Consider the following 24,303-nt stretch of genomic DNA (forward strand, 5'->3'; position numbering starts at 1 on the left):
TAGTGCATTGTCGACATTTATAAGAAGCAAAATACGATAAATATAATTCCTCGTCGATGCCACTTAGGATGTGTTTTTCGTGTAGTTTCTCCAATACTAAATTACTTCTTACAGGAGGCAACAGGTGGACAGAGAGATATTGGCGAAAATCTTAACTCTTTGAGACCCACCCTGTGAGGTGAGGTAAAATATGAGTTGATTGTTTTTAAATAAAATAGAAGAACAATGACAACCCATATACCCAGTGGCGTAGCAACATATCGCGAGGTCCTGGGCGAGAAGAGAATACGAGTCCCCAACCTGTTTTTAAATTTGAAATCTCAATGTGACTCGATACAAAATCTTCAGAGATACGTCAGCAAATTATGATATTTTAATGTAATAAATTATTGAAGAAAATTATATTTAATAATATCACTCACTCTAATAATGTCTTTCTTTGTTTTCCGGGAGCTGAAATATGAAGCTGTAGGAAGGAAGTAAGAACTGCTTACATCATCCATTGCCTTCTTGAGTTGCAAACAATCCAAGCATTTAAATGCCTCGCACTTGCTTCGTGGCAGTTGCAGGTGCTTTATTGTTAACATATTAAAATCGGGAGTGCAAGGTCGAGAGATAGAAGAAGAGACAAGACAAATTGGTTTTTATTCGAAAAATGAATAAATGGGTAAAAATGTCCACGCATGATATCGTGAATATTTGCAAAAAATGTTACACATGAAAAATATGACAATAATTTTTAATTTTTCCGGGCCCCTTTAGGCTCTAAGCCTGTATGTTACGCCCCTGATTTGAGGTATTATGACGTTTAACTAGAATTTAAAGCCAGATAAAAACAGAATGTTTTAATTTTATTGTCTACAAAAATTAGCCTGCTCCATCTTATTCTCTCTCATTCTATTTAATACATTTCTTGTATCAACCCCATGAGACGCGAGGCCCCGGGCGGCCACCCCTTGTTGCGCCACTGCATATACCTCCTTTACAAATTCTTGGGCACCCCTCTGCAAAACAACCAAGGATGACGTCATACTGCTGAGAAAACTTTCACGTTGACTGTGTGAATTGTGGGCTTATACAGAGATCACGAAGCTTGCCAATCGTAGAACTGCGCATGCTCAGCTCGCAGTCTTCTTAGGTAGACTGTTGATTGATTGATTGATTGATTTCGTGTCTTAAGTCCACTTTATGCACAGTAAGCCTAATCGGGACTGGACCTAGAGTTTAAAGTGGGATCCGAACCACTATGTGTCTCCACCAGATATCGTACCCGGGACCAGGTAGACTGTTGAATCATACACGACATGGACCATCCTATATGTGACCGAATTCTAAAGGTCCTCGTTTACAATATGTAGAGTTAACAACAAAACATTATGTTTCGTAGTTTCGAGGAATACTAATTTAATTGTAATATACTTTTTATGAATAGCAGACAGAATAATGCAATATGGTTTCAACACGTGGGTAGGAGCATGTAAGCGATAAATCAAGAAAAACGGTGTGGTCAGGTCACTATGATACCTCCTCACCACACGAAGGGTCCCCGGTTCGATTCTTCCCATAGCACTGTTTTTTAAGGATAGAATAGAATGTCAACTAATGCAAGCCCGTAAAAATTTTTATTGCGTATTTGATGACAAATGTATTTATTTTTAATAGAAATTGCAAATAGTTTTGAAACTGCTCAACGCAAAACTACTTCAATAAAGTTGAAACCATAAAATGAAATATGAATAAAGTAAATGTAATAATAAAAATTGTAAATATTATATTATTTAAATCTAGTGTTTGCATAGAATCGATGTAACTGTATTATATTCTTGTGCATCATGGGTTTACTGATGAAGCTATGCTGTTAAATCTTGCCTCTAAATCCATAACTAACTAACTAACTCCCTAGCCTTCTTAAACCCGAAGGTTCATGGCTGCAGCAACACAGGCCTTCCATCTTTCCCTATCTTGAGCAAGTTCTATATATTTTTTTCCATCCCTACCGATTTCCTTTAGGTCCATCTCAACATTGTCCCTCCATCTTCGTCTTGGCCTTCCTACAGGTCTCTTACCATCAGGTTTCCCAACAAGAATCCTGTAAACTCCTCTTTCCTCTCCCATTCGTGCCACATGGCCTGCCCACCCAAGTCTTCTTGATTTAATTATTCTAATAATATCTGGACATGAATACAAATTATGTAGTTCTAAATTATGTAACCTTCTCCACTCACCTGTCTCCTCATCCCTTTTAGGTCCAAAGATTTTCCTAAGGATCTTATTTTCAAATACCCTCAATTTATGTTCCTCTTTCAATGTAAGGGACCAAGTTTCACATCCATATAATACTACAGGCAAAATTACTGTTTTGTATATTTTAACTTTTAGTTTCTTAGATATTAAACGAGAAGACAAAAGTTTATGAAGAGAGAAGTAACATGCATTTCCTGAATTAAGCCTACTTTTTATTTCCTCTTTAATATCATTTTCATTTGTTAATATTACTCCTAAATATTTGAATTTGGAAACTGGTTCAAACGAGTTGTTATCAATAATTAGATTCTGATTATTACCTAACACTTGGTTTCGGCCTGTAAGCATATATTTAGTTTTCTCTTTGTTAACTTCCAAACCTATCTCTTTAGCAGTTTTGAAAAATATTTTAGCATTATTCTTAATTGTATTCACATCATCCCCCAGTAAGTCTACATCATCTGCATATGCTAACAACTGAGTCACACCATTTAATTTTAGTCCTTCGTTAGTTTCTTTTACCTTCCATACAGCATATTCTAAGGCAAAATTAAAGAGCAAAGGAGATAATGCATCTCCTTGTTTTAACCCATCATGAATTGTAAATTTGTCAGACATATTAATACCCACGAATTTTACTTTCTGTTTCACTGGTGCATATTTTTATCATACTAACAAGCTCTAAATCCATAAACAGACGCAAAGGTTTGTGTTGTAATTGTTAGTAGCCTCGTGGGAAGCTGTCATTTCATAAAGTGATGTCTCTTGCAATTTTCCATTTATATTTCTTCAATTTCTATTAAAATTATAAATGATTTTGTTGTTTTATACTTTGAAAAATTATGTAGTTTTAGGCGTTGTATACATGCAGTGAGCGAATAAGATATCGACTTTGTATCACTGCACTCATCATTCCCTATCCACATACAAACGTTTCTTAAAAATTGAAAGAATATCATCACCTCCCTACCCCTCGCGGCCGACAACCACATCCCTTGCTTACAAAATTACTCGTCTCTCCACTGCACGGAGGTTTCGATTGTGGATCCACGTGATTGAACCGAGGTGTGACGTGGATGCTACACGTTGAGGCAGAGATCACACTTCCACGACCCTTTGGGTAACGTCCTATTGCAGAGCGATCAAGGAAATAACTTCCTGTGTGTGAATTGTATCCCGGGCAAAACAGGCTTTTCTGTGATTGACCCCTACTCTTCCCTACACTTCCCTTAAATACCTAAACTTGCATTTATTGTCGAATAACATATAAAGTCGTATAATATTTTTTGCAGAAGCCTAAGTGGACAAATTAAATGCTTTGTGAACGTGACATTGTGATCTAGTCGGTATCATAACTTCCCAACATACCAATGATCCTGTCTGTGTTCGCCTCTCGTCAAAGGCAGTTTTTATACAGTGCAGTGCCAACTAGTGTATACCTAGGATGGAATTACGTAGTAATTAGACATATCGGCACAACTGTTATTTTTTAATAAAAATGAAATGGGTTTACACTAACTACTCGATATTAAACTACTTACAAAATGGGGAAAGGTATGTTACATTAATTGTTGTAAACAGTAGGTTAAAATGGAAAGATAAAGTTCTTGTAATAAATTTGTCTCGCCAGGTTCCCAGGCATATTGAGGTGCGAGGAATATCATCACATTATTCGATAATCGAGCTCCTTCCCTTGCATCCGTTTTGTACACAACTCGTAGGCAAAAACTGAGTACTTCAGTTCACCGACTTACTTCTCCGTGTTGAGCATACGCTGCACATTCGCTTCTACCAAGCACTGGCCGGGTGGCTCCTAGCAGCCGCTTTGGACGTTTCTTTTATGAGGTTTTAGATTGTGATATGCGCGGTTTTAGATTTGTGTGTGGACAGAATGACGGCTTTTATAGCTACAATGCAAGGTTTTCAGTAAGTGTTTTTTACCATAATCTTTAACCTGTATCCCCAACTAACACTTTTTTAGCAAGATCAAGAAACAGTGTAACGTTAGTGTGGAAATTCTTAGCAGCCACGTAAAAAAATCGAGCTTTTATTGAAAAGAAAATATTGGTTGAGTTATGAGTAGAATTTCAATTTTTAAAACGAAAAGTAGCTAAGAACATATTAGATTATATGAGTCGACAGATTTAGTCCAGATATTAACATTATAATTGTGTTGTAAAATCTGTAGCTGTATATAAGAATCCGAATGAGGGACGGCATGGCATGGGTTCGAGTCCGCCTGGGATCTCGGCCTTTGTATAGGACCGGTAACCCACCATCGTGAGGAAATTGGGGAGCTAGGAGTGAGTAGCGTAACCCGGTTTTGGAAATCTCCTATAACGGCTGAGGGTTCGACGTGCTGACCCCATGTCACCCCATTACCGGTTGAACTTCTCCACACCTATGTAGTATTGTGGGAGGGAGACTGGCAGTTGGAGATAGGCCAAGGCCCTTCGAGGGCTGTCGCGCCATGGGTTATTTATTATTTATATATTTAAGAAGGAAATATCTAAGGTGCTTTTCGAAATTAGCAGGTGAAATCATGGATTAAAAATGCATGTGCTGTGGTTACAGATTTAAAAACAATCACTGTCTAAATGAGGATTCGAACACACACATGTTGGTGCATCATTGACAACTAAAAAAAAAAATACTGTAACCGCACTCGAACACGCATCCTTCAGAACGTGAAGCCGTAACACTAACCACTTTTTTTTTTTTTTTTTTTTTTTTTTAGTTTTATTTCACTATTCTGTTTACATCTATGGATTTTTTGTATACATACAATTACATTACATCCAGATATTTACCAAAATATTGTGACAATCGGACATTTTGTTTATTTGATTGTTTCCATCTAGATCTTTTAAGATACATTGTATATAGGGTGATATTTGGTTCAAACTTTTTGCTATATATATAATATACTGTATGTGCTATTAGCCACACAATGGCATTTTGTTTCTTCACAGGGAAATATTTGAAGTCTGGTAATATACAAATTTTCGCTTGAAAGCATTGTGGCGATATACGACATATTTTGGCAAGGCACATAAGAAGAAAGGCCCAAATTTCTGAAATTCCTTTACATGTAGTGAGGCGATGTTCATTTGTATCCACCTCTCCACATTGTCTACACTCATTTGTTGGTAGTCTTTTTATTTCATTTAGTCGAACATTTGTTGGAACTAGATCATGCACCAGGGTATACCACAAACTTCGTATGTCCGTGTCAAGGAAAGGCTTGTGGAGATTTTGCCATACATTTGACCAAATAACATTAGGAAATTTTTTCTATATTCGACTCTGCTGCAAAATAAGTTGTCGTTGAAAATGTTCATACAAATATTTTGACAGAGTATTCTTCTTCAAATCCATGGGAAACTCCACATAACTCCATTCTTGTATGAAGATTCTTACATACATAGGGTTCTTTGTTAGTCGAGACAAGTTGGGTGGATTTTGCGGTGGAAACGTATCGGTAAATATACGCAACCACATTGAAGTAATCGACCGTTCAATTAAGTACAATTTATAATTTCTAGCTAAAAATAGGGACTTACATTTATTTTCAATATTCCATAGTTCTAGACCACCTGTCATTTGTGTTTGGCACATGATCGGGAAAGGTACCCGAAAAAAATGTCCGTACCACATGAACCATCCCACAGCAGACTTTATTTGTCGGAGATATTGCTGTGTGATTGGCAACACTTGAGCGACATAATTTAATTTACTAAAAATAAAAGTGTGTAGGAACCAAACACGCTGAATTAAATTGAGTTGTCTTCCTCTCATTTGATAACACTGTAACCTGATTTCGCTTACAATTTTCGTCCAGTTTAGATCCAGCATTCTGGATTCATTAGTATGAAAAGTAATGCCCAATATTTTGAGTTCGTTTACATATTTTATCCCTATGTCCGGATTGTCTTGCTTCCAGTTGCCAACAGGTAAAGCCTTTGATTTTGTCATGTTAACTTCCGCTCCACTGGCAGAACAATACAAACACATTGCATTCAGTATATTTTGGAGCTGGTTCGTTGTTGTTACACAAGCTGATAAATCGTCTGCGAATGTAAACACTTGCGTTTCAAGGAAAGCACTCGCTGCCGGCGGGGCTCGGCACTGAATATATCGAAGTAGCGGGTCCAAGGTCAAAGCGAAGAGAAGCATACTCAAGGGGCACCCCTGGCGAATGGATCTCGTCACGTGTATTGCAGGAGTCACGAATCCATTGATAAGAAGACGGGAGGTTGCCTTTCTATAGAAGCTTTGCAAAACAGATATAAAGGCTTCACTGAAGCGATAGGCTCGAAGTACTTCAAACAAATATTGGTGAATTACAAGATCAAAAGCTTTTGTGAAATCAAATGATAGTATACAAGCTGCGGTTTGTTGCATTTCATAATAATACATTATATCACGTATACCCGCCACCGTAGAAAATATATTTTGAGTTTTACTGACACATGTTTGCCGTGAACTGAGTAAGGAAGATAATATAGGTTTCAGTCTATTAGCCAAAACTTTGGCCATAATCTTATAGTCACAGTTTAACAAAGTAATGGGCCTAAAGTCAGTCACTGCACTCGGACGCGTTTTTTTGGCAGTCAGTACAATTATACCTTCATTTTGAAGCACGCATTCGTTTCGAAATGCATCTTGTATTATCTTGACCAATTCATGTTTCATAATATCAAAAAAACGTATATAAAATTGGTAGCCTATGCCATCGTTGCCAGGAGTGCGCTTAACGTTACAAGTACGCAGTGCTTCATACACTGTAATGATGCGATCATTACTGGATCCTTTTTTATGTTATAAATTGTGTATGCCTATGTCTATGTCCTGTACGTTTGAGTTCTTGGCCGTTGGGGAGCGGTAAGTTTCCAGTAACGGTTTAGGTCATTAGCGGGGCCTATAAAAGGAAGGGAAGGCAGCAGTCGGCCTCAGATGTTTTGGTGCGATACGGCGAGGTAAAGAGGTGTCTCTTCTCTATGGGGCGAAACGAAGACTTCTCTTGATAATATGAATAGGCGGATATTTTAACTTTCTTTCTTTCTTTTAATACACACACTTGCTCTTTTCACATTATTTCAATAGTTTATTTCATGTGGGAAACCGGGTACACAACACACATACCTTCAGCCACCTTTTTTGGTACTGAGGGTTATATTTTTTTTTACTCGTGGAGCCAGTGGCTACGCGAGTCTACACACTCTCTTCGGGAAGGGGGGACAGGGTACACCGGAATGTAATGTTGTGAATAACGGCCAAGAATTAACTTCTGTAAATATATTATGAATAAACCTATATATATCTAAAAGGAAATGGGCGTTAAGTTGTAATTTGAAGAGGTACGTGTCTATTGCCTAAACTAGCATCCACAGAACTTCAGGTACTGCAAGTTTGAACCTCGGGACAAGGATTCAAAAATGTATGGTAGTGTATATTGTGTATGTTGCTGAGAATCAGCTTAAAAGCACAAAATATACCGTTACATACTGGGGGCTCGTCCGGGATATTTTTTGTGAGAAGTACTGAAGGCATATGTTATTGCGAAGTGGAAAGAAAATAATAGAAGACAAAATGGCAATTCAAATAGACAGGGAGCTCATTAGCAAGTTGCTAGGCAATGCGAACTTGGAAGGAAGGCCTGAGGAAGATATTGTTGGGGAACTTGAAAGACTTTCTCTAAACCGTACGCAAGGAACTTCGGCAAGGACGGGCGAGGAGAAAATGAGCAAAATCTTGGAAAAAAGCAACATTAACATTCCGATCTTTAAGGGAAACGTCGGCGATTTAAGTCCACACGATTATTTGTATGAATTACGCAATTATCAGGAAATCATGGAAATTGGGGATACTTTTCTCTTAGATAGAATCTTGCCGCTTTCGTTGAAGGAAATCGCTGCAGATTGGTTCAGATTTTCGAGACCTTTCGGCACTTTTAGGGAATTCGAGAAGGCTTTTCTTGAGGAATTCTTTAGTGTCGATTATGATTCGGAAATAGCAAGGATAATTCAGAACAATTACCAGTCACCAGACCAGTCTCTTCTTGCATTTATTCGACACACCAGGAAGCTTTTTGCAATGAGGGAGAAACGGGGGACAGAAGACGAGGTCATCCAGCACGTTTTGAAATTTTCCCATCCTAAATTCAGAGCACACTTGTACAACAGAACATTCGCAACAATCAAAGATTTGGAAACCCATTCTATGGACATTCAAAAGAGATTGTATTCAGAAGCCCTGTACTATTGTCCAGAACTGAGGGACAACAGTTCGCCGCATCTGTCTGCCATGCCGACTTCAGCGAGTGGCACAAGGCAATTAGCAGCCGCGGGGACAATGAACACTTTCGGCCGCGTGGGAACAGAAGTATCAATGAGCGCCATAAATCCTGGACTGGTCAACCGGCTAAGCTTTTCCGGGAATGTTGGGACCCCGTCGAGAGCAGAAGAACCGACGAAGAGAAGGGGGATCCGTTGTTTTCGGTGTGACGGTCTTGACCACAAAGCCGCCATGTGTACTGCTCCAAAAAACTCGTTAGGCCCGAACAGAGCGACACCGCCATCGTAGCAGGCGCTGCGTGGAAGAAAAACAAAGGGGGGAGTAGGAAGATACGCAACTGCAGGAATTTCACTTCTGGCGACAAAGAGCCGTTAGTCCCCTGTAAAATCAATGGAAAGGACTTCTCCTTATTCGTAGACACAGGGGCCTCTGTGAGCACTGTAAATTTAGAGTTCGCAAAACAACTGGAAAAACAAGGAAATAAGATTAACAATAAACGTATCAATATTTCTTTGGCAGTAGGCTCTGTACAATCATGTGGGGAAATGTATCTTACTGTACATTTGAATGGGGTGAAACTTAGGCATAAATTCGTCGTTTTGCGCGACTGTTTCAAGGGATTCATCGCAGGTCGTGGGTTCATAAGGCAAGCCGGATTATCTCTGCACTTGAAAGAGGGAGGCTACAGCTTTGCAGACAGTGACGTCATCTATTTGTTTTCTGCGGAGAAGAGGGAAGCGGGGATGAGTCTTCCGATTCTGCAGGGGATAACGTCGACTGTGGAGGCTGGAGCTGGGGCAACCGCGACGGTAACCGCGACGATGGGAAAAAGTGAAACATCTGATGCAACAACCGCGACGATGGGATATTGCCAAAGACGTCCCGAAATAGCAGAATTGATTGAGCGTGCAGAATGTTCACCAGAAGTAAAGAAGAAATTAGCAGATATTTTAAACATCTACAGTAACGTCTTTTCTGAAAAACCTGGCGTTACACACATCTTACAGCACAAAATAGAACTAACCGATAGGACACCATTCTATTCTAAGCTTCGTATTTTGACTCCAGAAAAGCAAGAAATAATGGATAACTGTATCGATGAGCTGTTAGCTGGGGGTTTCATTGAGCCCTGCAAATCTAATTACATTAATTCACCGTTGTTAATCAGGAAAGGGGATAAATACAAGGTGATCCTGGATCCTCGAAAGACAAACGCAGTAACAAAGAAATCTAGGAATGAAGTCCCGGATATGTTTGAATCTTTGAGTAAATTAGGCAAGGCTAGATATTTCTGTAAATTAGATTTGGTAAACGCTTTTGGCCAGCTTTTATTGGAAGAAAACTCACGCCAATACACGGCATTCAACACTTCACGAGGAATCTTTCGCTATTTGAGATGTCCCTATGGATTGAGCATGATTCCTAACACACTGGCGAAACTGATGAATATTGTCCTTGGAGAGCTGCAGGGTGTCTCATGCATTGCTTTTTACGATGACATTTTGGTTTATGGAGAAACGGAGGGAGAATTGTTGCTCGCGCTGAAAGAAGTTTTGGAGAGAATACACAAGGCGAACTTAACACTTTCACCATCGAAGTCCCAACTTTTTACTTCGGAAGTGGATTACCTGGGTTTCAGAATTTCTCACAAGCAAGTGATGTGCCACCCATCCAAGATTGAGTATTTGGACCAGATAAGGGCTCCGAAGAATGTGAAGCAACTCCAGAGCATTTTAGGATTCTTCGGATTTCTGAAAGGTCACATTAGCCACATGTCAGAGTTGACGAGTCCTCTCACTGACATGTTACGTAAGGGAATTCGCTTTCGGTGGACGGATGTTCACGAAGAGTGCCTGACCAAACTGAAGGAAGCTGTAAAGAATAACGTTTCTTTGTACATTCCCGTACTGAATGAGCCGTTCGTCATCTACAGCGACGCGAGCGATAACTGCGCCGGTTTCTTACTAGGACAGAGGGACCAAGGGGGGAAACTGCATGTTGTATCCTTCGGAAGTAAAAAGTTCTCACAAGCCCAGAAGAACTACAGCACAACGCACAAAGAATTCCTCGCTTTGCTCCTTGCAGTCGAGACTTTCGACAAGTACATCTGCCACGCTCCGGCAGTGGAAGTTTTCACTGACCACAGTGCTCTGACCACGATATTCAGTACTGAAAACAAGAGCGCAAAGATGTCAAGGTGGACCGCTCGTCTCTCGCGCTACCCTCTGCTCATCAAATACGTGAAAGGAGAGCTAAATCTGGTAGACTTTCTATCGAGAAATGAAGTATGCAACACCCATCCGTCTGAGTACGACGGGTTACCCGCAGCGCAGGAAACATTCCCCCTGGAAGATGAAAATGATGAAGGCTACGTAAAATTCGAGATGGAAGACGGAGTTGTGATCGATTCGTCAGATATTGCACAGAAACCAGTTGCTGACCTCAGTGCTTTGTGCACTATACAAAGCGCGAAGCAAATAAAGAAGAAACGACGAGAAAATTTGCTTCGAGGGATCAAACTACCCAAGGTTCGTCTCTCTAAAAGTGAAAAGATGCAGGGCTTTTCATTGTTGCCTTTCTCCGTGGCCGAGGGGAATGAAGAACACGAACCGCTGGATCCGAGCAGGCTTCTGGACACCACTTCAATCATTTCAGAGCAAATGAAAGATAATTTTCTCGCAGACTTAGCGAAGACTGTTAGGAACGAGGAGGTGGAAGGGACGAAGATGTACAAGGAAAAGTTGAAGACACTGGCCAAATCTTCGTATTTCGACGATGATGGAATCCTTAGGAGAAATTTGCCTGCAGAAAAGTACAAAGAGAAAGGAACTGGCAAAATATGGGCACCTCTTTCTCTACGTGCGCAAATTCTTATGTCCTTGCATGATAGTGCATTCGCTTCTCACCCTGGAAGATTGAAAACTTTAGCAAAGGTCAGAGAACAATACACGTGGCTAGGCCTAACAAAAGACGTTATTCAATACTGTAAGTCGTGCCAACCATGCTGTGTATTTAAAGGGGACACGACTAAGAAACAAGGCTTCATGGCAAGTAATAAGGAAACAGAAGTTGGCAAGAACTTATACTGTGACATTCTGGGACCAGTCGTTCGTTCGAAAAAGGGAAATTTCCAATATGTTCTAGTATGCGTTGATAGTTTTAGCAGATTTACTATCTTGCGCCCTCTTCGCGTTGTGACTGCGAAATCTGTGCTAGAACAATTACTGGATATATTCTCGATCCATGGATTCTACCCGAGAATCTCCAGTGATAATCAAAGCATTTTCAATTCCAGAATGTGGAAACAGATGATGAAGATGTTTGATTCCAAGCAGATCAGAATTTCTCCATATCGCCCGCAGGGCAATCTCGCAGAATGCTACGTAAAGGCAACTAAACGTGCTCTTTCCACACTAATTTCGTCGCACAACGAGTGGGCGTCATCGTTACCGTACGTACAGTTTGCATTGAATTCCCAAGTTTGCAACACGACCACATTCAGTCCAGCCTATTTGCATTTTGGACGTTCTGTGAGGGGTCCTTTCGAGAAGGCCAGGGACGCTTTGCCTCAAGGACCTGAAATCAGACAGGAGGACATCTTGGAATTCGTGGAGGAAACGAAATTCAGGATAGAAGAGGCCAAGAAGATAGCTTGCAACAATCAAGAGCGCATGCATAATGCACAGAAGAAAGTATATGATAAGAAACGCCGCAAGTGCACGTTTAAGGTGGGGGAAAAAGCTTGGCTTAAGGAACATCCTCTCTCTGATAAGGCCCGTGGAGTAACTAGTAAACTCTCGGGGAAGTTCTCTGGACCGCACGCAATTGTTGAGCAAACTTCAGCAAATACTTTCAAACTAAAACACAGCGAGGACGGAAGAATATTGAGAGCCAACAGCGATCAGTTAAAACCTTATTCTTCGCCGCCTGAGTTCGCGAAGAAAGTAGCCGGGCAAAATTCAGCGAAGGGAGCGCACGTATCTTCTCCAGAAGACGAGAATGAAGATGTACCCCAGATGCGTTACAAGCTGAGAAACAGATTCTGATCTAATTTCAAAAGGGGATTTTTGTAAATATTGTATATAGGGATTTATCTATCTTTTCTTTATTTTTTATCTTTAATTTATTTTCTCTCTCTGATACCTCACACACTACTCCTGCAAACGTTTCGTTCCGCAGTCAACAAAAGTAACGCAAAGTTAGTGCGTATTTTTTTTTACCGCGTATTTTCGTCGAGAAGCCGCAGTTCGGTGGTGAGAAAATCCAGTGAATAGCAGTGACATCTCTGGATGTAGAGCCATTTAGACCCATTCATGTGGAAGCCGGTCGAAGCGGTGTCTTCCGATCTCGGCAGGAGCGCAGAGCAGTGGCGTTGCCGGGAGTCGAACCAGCAGCCTTGGTGACTTGGATGGATTTCCAGGAGACTGTCCCTAATTGGTCCAGGAGGAAGGATGGAAGAGATGCTGAGTGGGTAAGAATCGACGTGGGTTAACCAGCTCCAGTGCTGAGGGAAGAACGCAGATCTCGAAGTACACTTGTGGACAAAATTAGAGTGAACATTGACTGTCAGTGTCGTGTGACCTAATGAAAGTGTGTTTGTAGTGAACAGAAACTGCGGACAAGTGTATTGTGTATATTATTATTATTTTTCTAGGTTACAGAACTTTGATTTTTCTCTCTTCAGGAAGGGGGGACTATGTAATGATGCGATCATTACTGGATCCTTTTTTATGTTATAAATTGTGTATGCCTATGTCTATGTCCTGTACGTTTGAGTTCTTGGCCGTTGGGGAGCGGTAAGTTTCCAGTAACGGTTTAGGTCATTAGCGGGGCCTATAAAAGGAAGGGAAGGCAGCAGTCGGCCTCAGATGTTTTGGTGCGATACGGCGAGGTAAAGAGGTGTCTCTTCTCTATGGGGCGAAACGAAGACTTCTCTTGATAATATGAATAGGCGGATATTTTAACTTTCTTTCTTTCTTTTAATACACACACTTGCTCTTTTCACATTATTTCAATAGTTTATTTCATGTGGGAAACCGGGTACACAACACACATACCTTCAGCCACCTTTTTTGGTACTGAGGGTTATATTTTTTTTTACTCGTGGAGCCAGTGGCTACGCGAGTCTACACACTCTCTTCGGGAAGGGGGGACAGGGTACACCGGAATGTAATGTTGTGAATAACGGCCAAGAATTAACTTCTGTAAATATATTATGAATAAACCTATATATATCTAAAAGGAAATGGGCGTTAAGTTGTAATTTGAAGAGGTACGTGTCTATTGCCTAAACTAGCATCCACAGAACTTCAGGTACTGCAAGTTTGAACCTCGGGACAAGGATTCAAAAATGTATGGTAGTGTATATTGTGTATGTTGCTGAGAATCAGCTTAAAAGCACAAAATATACCGTTACAACACCTCATCGACAGTGACGTCACTGTCTAACAAAGTTCTGTCTTCGTCCGTCAAAAAATTATTTACCGAGGTGAGCAATTGTTGTACAGCCAATTGATCTACTTCTTTACCAGTATACAAATTATTATAATACGTGTAAAACGCCTGTGATATACCTTGTTGATTGCTATGTGTATCTCCGCCGGGATCGACAATATTGTTTATCAATAGAGCTCGCCTTTGTTTTTGTGTGTGTACATAGTGAAATAAAGAGGTTCGTTCATCTTGCAAGGATGACGCATGAGTAGTTATTATCTTTATACCCTCCAAGTGATGCCGTTGCAACTTAAGGATTTGTGCTTTGCATTTTTGTATCTGTGGATAATGTTCTGTGACATCAGGTCGCATACATAACTCATGTAAACATTTGTAATAGAAGTTCAACATTAAGTTCCGGTCACGTGCTCTTTCTTTCCCTAGCCATTGAAAATAGGATTTAATTCGAGGTTTTACGTATTTTACCCACCACGTATTGTAATCAGTATAGTGTTTTTGTTGCCGGCACCAATACTTCCATTTTTCTTCAAACATATCATTAACATTAGGCTGTTGAAGTAGGGCAGAGTTCATTTTCCAATAGGACGGACCCCAAACTAATTTAGATTCTTGTAGATTAATACTCATTCTGATTGCTATATGATCTGAAAAGGGTACCGGCAAAGCATCTATTGTCGTCACATATTTTATAGTATGACCAAGTGTATAGAATCTGTCCAGTCTAGAACCTGCTTTGTTATTGAAATAGGTAAACACTATATCCTTTCGTTTTTCGGTCCAGATGTCCTTCAGCTGTAAATCGCTGATTAAGGTCGTTAATGCTAAACTATTTTGAAACTTTCCTATACAATCACATGATCGCAGCACTTGATTAAAATCACCACCTAGGATGATACACGAATCATTATTTGGAAGTAAATATACTATCTCAGACTGGTAAAATTGCTCTCTTTTCCATCTGTTTTGCTGTCCGGAGGGGGCGTAGATATTAACAAAAGTATAGCGTTGACTTTGAAAACTAATTCCCCTCCCATCGACTAATTTCTTTACATTTTTTATTTCTATACCACTTTTGATTAAAATTGCCGTCCCTCTCCCGCTTGTCCCCAAGTTTACAATAGCCTCGTACCCATACAGGAAGTTAAAATCTACAATACAAACTTCCTGCAAGTATAAAATGTCAATCGAATGGATTCGGACAAAGTCCGCAAGCAATTTGCATTTCACTGGTGTCAAGATCCCATTGATATTAAGGGTACAAAGGCGAGTGCTGTAATTCATGCACAATAAGATATTATAAAAAACTGTATATAAGAATACCACGTAAATGTGCATTTTTGGTGCTCAATTACACTAAAGTAAGTATTAGTCCGAAGTGTTTTCAGAATGATGATATTCGTTCATGTGCATGACACAATTTACACTATTTTTTCTACCTGTTATTATATCGATATTCATCTTGTAACTCTCTAACATGTAATATATAACATTACACTGTAGACACTAAGAAAGTACACAAATTTATGTCGCGCACTACACCCATAAATCACTCTCATCTCAAAACATAAACAAACAAACATTTCTCCTTACACTACCACCTAATGGAGGGGGAGGGAAAGGCGATCTGAACCCACATCTAATTAACATTTCACTTTTGTTGAGTCTTCCTGCTGAGTATGACGGACTGCTGGCTGAGAGACATCCTTGTACATTTCTTTTTCTTACCTTCTGCTACCGCTTTCAGTCGTGAACTGGTGCGTTTTTTTCTATTTCGTTGACCTTTGTCCATAACTTGCTTATCATCTGTGGATTCCTCTTCGGTTTGGGAGTCATCTCCTGATACCATTTCTTGCGATTGTGACGAGGGAAGGGGGGGAGCAATTTCAGGTTGGTCATGTTGTTCACTCACGTTTTCTTCTGCTAGTTTCAAGGTCGTTGTGGGCGAGGAAGCGCCTGGCAGGGAAAGCTCATCACCTGCTTGGCTCTTTTCACCTTCCGATACACAGCTGTTCGCGGGGAGGGGAGGGGCTATCTTATCACTAATCGAGGCTTCAGGCGTGACCTGGTGGTTACTCGAAAGTTCCTCGCGTTCAACTTCTGCAACCCATGACGAAGTGTGACCTTCTGTTGTTAACAAATGGGAAGTTTCCTTTGCTGCTCTCTCTGATGAAACTTTGTTCGCCGGAGGATCCAGTGGCGTCTGTGCGGCACCTTCCGGTTCTTTTACATCTGGGTTCTTTGGGGATTCTTTCATTTCTATGTCCAGGGTTGTCGTGGGTACTTGAAAACTTGTAGGCTGGTATGGCAGTGGTTGTTCTTCTGCATCAATATTGATTGGTGATCGGTGGATGGCTCCCGCATATGTTGAGGCTGTCCTTCTTCCTGGTTTTCTACGCTTATCGCAACAATTTGAGAGATGTTCTGTAGATTCACATATCCTGCACGTAATCTTTTGACCATAGTACGTTACCCAATATCGATCACCTTTGATATTGATGTACGATGGAATTGGTTTTTTAAGCGTCATGCGAATTCGCTTTGTACCGGTACGCGTAGGGTATATATGTTCATCTGTGTACTTTTCATCGTCAACATATTTCACGTCACCATATGTTGCCAGTGCCTGTTGTAGAACGTCCATTGGAAGTTCCATAGGAACTACGTGTACATTCACAATTACGCTATTTTGATCCGCCCATTCCAGTTTTACCTCATGCTCCCCATTGTCATCAGTGTATACTAATGTGCCTCCCGATCGTAATATTATCTGCTCGCCTAACACTCGCGATATTAACTTTATAAACACACACTTACGATATTGATCGATTTCAATACTAAGCACTTGATCTTCTGTTAGTGACAAATTCTGCTGTATCCACCGATGCAGTTGTATCGATGTCGGTTTTTGTCGCACATTCGTGAAGACCAATTTCACAGTATTCACTCGCCGTACAGACATGGTTCAGAACACAGAAGGTAGACTTAACCGGAATTTCACTCGCTTGCACGTAAATGCTCGACACGGACCGCACGTAGAGACGATGCACCGCGTGCCAGTGCTGGCAGCGAACTGCCCCCTCACCTACACCTTGTAGTGGTAGGTATTTATTTACTTATCATGTAAGTTTCCGAATTGTTTCTCTACTGGCGACGCGAATGTCTTTTCGCTTATTTTCTTTCAGATGTAGTTGTTTTTCCACACCGATACATTTTTTCACCTTCTGCCACCCATGGAGATCATTATGGAATACATTATTGGGATGCAACTCACAGAAAAGAGAATATCTTAGTTTTAAAAAAAACTTGAGTTGGGAATGATGTGTTCAGTCACACATTTGACCTCAAAATTTTTGATCTTTGAAGTGTTGCTTGGAACCATATTATCTTCTCATACGTGAACAACCGTTGGAATGGTCGCATCCCATTTTGCCTAATGGCTTATCAGCACTCTCAATTAGATCTGACAGCTGGCCGCCATTTTAGGCGAAATAGGATATCCGATTTGGCCTAAATCGGTTGGAAGGGAAATATTGCAAGTGAGGGAAATTTTGATGTTGATAAACGGAAACACCAATTGTTTTCTCCTGTATGCTTTTGTACACACCAGTAGTATCTGACTGCGCCAACGTCTGTTTTCTCCATGGGTGGTCTTTTATTTGCACGTACTTATAACTAATTTGCACGTACTTAGAACTAATTTGCGCGTACTTAGATTTTATTTGCACGTACTTAGAATACTTTACATTTATGTATTTGCATGTTTATAACTTTTTATAAATATATAATTATTTATTTTATGAAAAATATGTATATAGAAGGTAATTAGAGGTACTAAACGCTATGCATATGGTTTTATATTCATTACTGCAAAGTATGTAATGTATAAATCGATAATATTAATGTTTATAATATTGAAAATAAGTTTTTATGGTTTATGAACCGCTATGAACGGTGTTAATGGGTGTAGGTACAGGTCCAATTACGATTTGGGACGGTCCCGGTACTCGAACCCGCGATATGTAATATTATTAATTAGTACTATGTAATAATTGCATTATATTATGAAACACGGTGGTGCAACACGCTAGACAGAAGACGGTGAACTCCGCGCTCCGCGCTGAGGGTAGACGAGAAAGGAATTTGGGAGATGTGCGGTCAAGGTCAAATGACGTCACAACGTCAGGACAAAGAAGGAACCTGATTGACCAATCAGAGAACGCGTCGGTAGATTTTCAGAACCGGTTTTTTCAAGGTTAACCAGTACGCAAGAACAGGGGAAAGCTATGCAATGCTGTAGGGCAGGGGAGGGATTCAACCAGACAACAAAGGATGTCTGGAAATACGCAGCAAGGGTCAAATCTCTGAAGCTATGCGGTTTCCGCCGCCAATTAATATTCCGCTCAGGTTTGCCTTCAAGGCACAGGACGCTTTAGCGCAGGGTCTTTTTATCTGTACTATGAAGAAGGGAGAGCTATTAGGGACGGGGCCTACAGTTTTCACCATTTGCTTTTATCACGGGGTAACGAACCTAGGACCCTTTGATTATTGATTTAGGTAGTAAATGTATGTTACTGTGTGCTATTTAACTTAATTTTGAGTTTATTTTTTACCAAACTTTGACTTTATGTCAAACATTTTCACAGCTTATCCTTATTTTTACCAAAATAACACTATTTGTACTATTCAGGCAACACTTTTATTAAATTTTGGACTCACAAAGACATTTTTTCAACGTTTAACTTATTATTTTACAACTTTATATTAATTTTTTACCAAAATAACACTATTTGTACTAATCAGCAACATTTTTTATTAAATTTTGGACTCGCAAAGACATTTTTTCAACTTTTAACTTATTATTTTACAACTTTAAGTTAATTTTTTACCAAAATAACACTATTTGTACTATTCAAGCAACATTTTTTATTAAATTTTGCACTCACAAAAAACATTTTTTCAATTTTTAACTTATTATTTTACAATTTTATGTTAATTTTTTTTACCAAAATAACACTATTTGTACTATTCAAGCAACATTTTTTATTAAATTTTGGACTCGCAAAGACATTTTTTCAACTTTTAACTTATTATTTTACAACTTTAAGTTAATTTTTTACCAAAATAACACTATTTGTACTATTCAAGCAACATTTTTTATTAAATTTTGCACTCACAAAAAACATTTTTTCAATTTTTAACTTATTATTTACAATTTTGTACCTATTTTTTTACTCAAATAACACTATTTATACTATTAAGGAAAGACTTTTAGTTACATTTTCGACACACAAAGTGTGTGTTCTCAACTTCTATTTGTTTATTTCACAATTTTATGTTAATTTTTTACCAAAATAACACAATTCAATCTGTTCAGGAAAGACTTTTAGTTATATTTTCGACACACAGAGTGTGTGATCTCAATTTCTATCTGTTTATTTCACAAGTCCAGGCTTATTATTACCAAAATAATACAATTCAATCTGTTCAGGAAAGACTTTTAGTCGCATTTTCGACACACAGAGTGTGTGATCTCATCTTCTATCTGTTTATTTCACAAGTTTAGGCTTATTATTACCAAAATAATACAATTCAATCTGTTCAGGAAAGACTTTTAGTCGCATTTTCGACACACAAAGTGTGTGTTCTCAACTTCTATCTGTTTATTTCACAAGTTTAGGCTTATTATTACTCAAATAACACAATTCTATCTGTTCAGGAAAGATTTTTAGTTACATTTTCGACACACAAAGTGTGTGTTCTCAACTTTTATTTGTTTATTTTACAAGTTTAGCCTAATATTTACTCAAATGACACTATTTATATTATTCAGGCACCATTTTTATTACATTTTGGACTCTCAAAGACACACACACACACACACACACACACACACACAGAGAGAGAGAGAGAGAGAGAGAGATCTAAGAAAAAAAGCAAACAACCTAAGTCAAATTCAAGCAGCAAGAGGAATACACAGAAACCAACATGGCATCCAGAAAAAGAAATCAATAGTCACACCCATAGCACAGTTTAAAAAACTACATAGCTGAAACCTTAGAGAAACATAAAACTGCAAACACAATATATCTAGATTCTTCCAAGGCATAGGATAGAGTAAAAAACATGGCTTGCTTATGGACAAACTCAACATCATAGGAATAAAATAGACAAGCAATCCTTTTTTCAGTAGAAAATTCCAATTACTCAAGTAAGCTACATCATACGTAGTACATAAGAAGAGCAAATTAACATCATCAGCAGTAAACCATCATGCAACTTCTACCTGCTGAAACAACTAAGTGAGTATAATTTATCAGAAAAATGCCTACATTTCAGCCTAATTTACCTCTACATTAATAATACTACAAGAATACTAAGGGTTCAAAAGTGAACACTACGAATAATGTTCAGACTAAAGTATAGGGCATCTTGCAAAGGATTATTACTCCCTACATCTGCAAGTCAATAACAATTATTCTAAATACTACGAACTTGGACAAAATATAGTCAAATACACAACACAAAAAGGAAAATAATTACAAGTAAAACAGCAGACACTCAATATCTCAAAACAATCCGGTAAAAATATTCTACAACAAACTGCCTCATAACATAAAACTGCTAAGTCCCCAAAACATATACAAATACAATCAATAAAAACTACTTGAAATGGGAAAACTGACTACAGTCTCACAGACTTGATGTAAAATAACAGCAAAACTTAGAAGCATGCACAGTCAATAGTGCTCAATTTGCATACAGTTCACATGCAAACTCTCATGAAAAGGTTCAAAACAGTCTCCCACCTCAGTTCTCATCTATACTTGGACAACAAAATCCTGCAACAAATTCTCAGAAATCCTACCTTTCCTACCCTTGCTTAAATAGCTAAAGTGCAATCTTCATACTAAAATATTGAAAAATGGCATATCTATTTACATAAAAGTGTGAACACACGTGTTTGTCTGCGTGTACTCTTAGATAAATTGATAAAAAAAGCAATATAGTTATAAATCAAAGACTATACCTAATAATATTAATTTCAAAATAAGCTGATAGAAAAAGATATAATAACTACAGTATAAGCTTTTAATTTTTGTTAATTACAAAAAATAAAAGTTAAATACAGTAAATAAACTTGGTCCCTTACATTGAAAAAGGAACATAAATTGAGAGTATTTGAAAATAAAATCCTTAGGAAAATATTTGGACCTAAAACAGATGAGGAGACAGATGAGTGGAGAAGGTTACATAATTTGGAAGTACATAATTTGTATTCATGTCCAGATATTATTAGAATGATTAAATCAAAAAGACTTAGGTGTGTAGATCCTGTGGTACAAATGGGAGAGGAAAGAAGAGTATACAGGATTCTTGTTGGGAAACCTGATGGTAAAAGACCAATAGAAAGACCAAAACAAAGATGGAGGGATAATGTAGAGATGGACCAAAAGGAAATTGGTAGGGAAGGAAAGGAGTATATAGATCTTGCTCAGGACAGGGACAGATGAAAGGCATGTGTTGCTGCAGCCATGAACCTTCGGGTTTAAGAAGGCTAGAGAGTTAGTTAGTTATACATTAAATAAGCATAATATTTGAATTGTAAGTAGAGAATATAACAAATGTACAATGCATTGTGCGAAAACTATGTCAACTTTGCATTATAAGCAGAAAATTAAACCAGTTTGCCTTAGAAATACATTTTAAAAATAGCCCAAAATAGCATGCGTAATAGAAAATTAAGAAAACTTTCTGAAGCATAAAAGTACTGACTAGTGCTGAATGAATCAATTACTGTAAAATATTATTCTCTGATTCAAGTAATTTAACTGTAAACATCATCTTTTGTGTGTAAAATATAATTGTTAGTTGAACTGATAAGTACAAATATTAACTTTATACGCCTTGATACACTCTAAATAACATAACTTTGATATATAAATTAGTAACAATTTGTTAAAATTAAGTTAAACTGTAGAATTGTTTTCTTAAATAAATATAAATATAAAGTAAAAATAATAAACAAATAATTCCTTCTTTTCCTATTTAAAGAATGCCAAACAGTGTAAATCAGTTGTTAGTGGCTAAATAACATAAAATTTGAAGGCAGTAACAATATTTTGAAAAAATACTGCTTTTTACCTAACTTTGTAAATTAAATACTAGTACATTTTGTCAAATTATAAATAAAATATACCTATTTCTTTGGTATTTGTACTAAAGTGAAGAAAATATTACTAAAACTTGGCTAGTACAGTAAATCTAAGAGTTTTAGCTTTATTTGTCCGTAACTGGATATAATTGTAACTTGTTAATCTCGCCAAACACAATCTTTACCTCAATTTTGGAAGCTAGCTGAACTTTAGCGTTTCGAATTACATATAGTGAAGGCCTCTATAGTGGAAAAATACACCCAGTCTGTAAAAATTTAGAAATGTTGTCTCCTTGTCTGTCGAACCAGACCAAAAGTGTTCTCAAGTGTTTCAATATATTTCTTAAAATAACTAACTTTTCAAAAAAAGAATACCTTGTGCCCAGATAGCTTAGTTTGTATAGCGCTAGGCTTTTAACCTATCTGTCCAGGGTTCAAGTCCCTGGCAGGGTTGTTACAATTTTAGATTTTGTCATCGGATCTTGTGCAGACTTCAAATTTCATAAGTTATAAGCAATCTAAGTTAATTTTGGGAGTGGGCCAAATTGGTTCCTCATATAAAAAGCAATGACCAAATTGGTCGTAGCGCCTATGACCCTACTTTGGTTCATCCTCCAAAACATCTGCTTCGAGTCTCCGATGCCATGGTGGAGCCCGTTCAGGTTCTACCGCCCACAAGTGCGTTCCTTCGCCAATCCAGCGAAGGTGAGAATAATAGAGCGCAACCCTCTATATATACATTCAGCTCACTGTTGGTCACCCCTTGATCTAGTTATTTTCATGCAATCACCTACATTTAGTGAATTTTGCCGTCTTTCTGTTTGATCTGTTAAATAAGCCAGTCAATAAAAATATACTTACATAGAAAAATCCTGATATAGTTGGATTCTCAAAAATATATACAATCAGTGTTCTTGATACATTTAGCACCTGAGATAGTATAAATCAAAATCTAGTTAGTGTTGCCATGTGTGCTTCTGGTACATGTAGTTACTTGAAAAAGCAAATATTGGTTGTGTAAAAAATAGCCTCCTTGTGAAACAATGAAAAATTAACATTATATCCTCATAGCATTAGTTGCAACTGCTTCTTGCAGATTAACAAAGCTCTGACGTGTGGTCGTACGTCACCTATAATCCTTTGTAAGGTTCGTGTTGTCCTATAAATTGTCGATATACATGCTAAGTCCCTAGTTACAGCCTAAGCTTTTAGCTTCAATAAATGTATTTTAGTCCTCGGAGACATATATTGATCTTAGAGTAAAAAATAAACCTCGTATAATAAACCAAATGGAAATAACCCAAGTGTTGATGCACCCAAAGAAGCCAGTAATACTTCAAAAATACCTTGAAAAAGGCTATAAAGCTAAATAATTCTTCTAGAATAGTAAAAAAGTTTGGAAAGTGGACCTAGGCCCCTAAGCCGTCTGTTAACTTCGTATTGTAATTATATTGTTAAATTGTTATATGTAAGGGGGAAAAAACAATATTAGTAAGCGTCCAGTTATGGACCCATCGGGAAAGGGGTTTCAGACCTCATAGACACACAATAATTTTCGTTACACTAAAAATTTGGCTTCGTATAAAAGCAAATAGTTGAAATGTTAAACATTTCGTGTACTTTATCCAGTAAGCCTTAGCTAGAAATACAATAAATGCGTTACAGACATAAAAATTAAGCAAGCTTTGATATTCTAGTGGCACATAATAAGTATAAAATATCCTTTAAAATACTCTGACAAATAGTTGTGGGTTGTCTGAGATCAAAATTTTCAAGTCCTCTCTCCTCTCTCCTGCATAAATAGGCTCTAGAATTCACTAAGCCTCAAAATAATATTGGGTACATAAAATAAAAAGCAGATGGAGAGTGGTGCTGATCGCATCATCTCCAAAATAGCAAAACAAAAGTATATAGAGCTCTATCTGGTATATTTAGAAAACTTTTACCTAGTATAGCAGTAACAAAATACTCAGCAAACTCTAAAATAAACAAACTTTCCTACGTGGCAGGCGTAACCTGCCCTAAATAAATACATATAGAAATACAGAACCAAAAATAGCATAGTGGAAATCAGTAAACCCTAATAATAATAATAATAATAATAATAATAATAATATATTCTGTGGCTTACATTTTAGCTAAAAGTACTTTTTTTA

Source organism: Lepisma saccharinum, chromosome 6 (genome assembly GCF_977018435.1).
Source record: "Lepisma saccharinum chromosome 6, izLepSacc3.1, whole genome shotgun sequence".
Taxonomy (NCBI): domain Eukaryota; kingdom Metazoa; phylum Arthropoda; class Insecta; order Zygentoma; family Lepismatidae; genus Lepisma; species Lepisma saccharinum.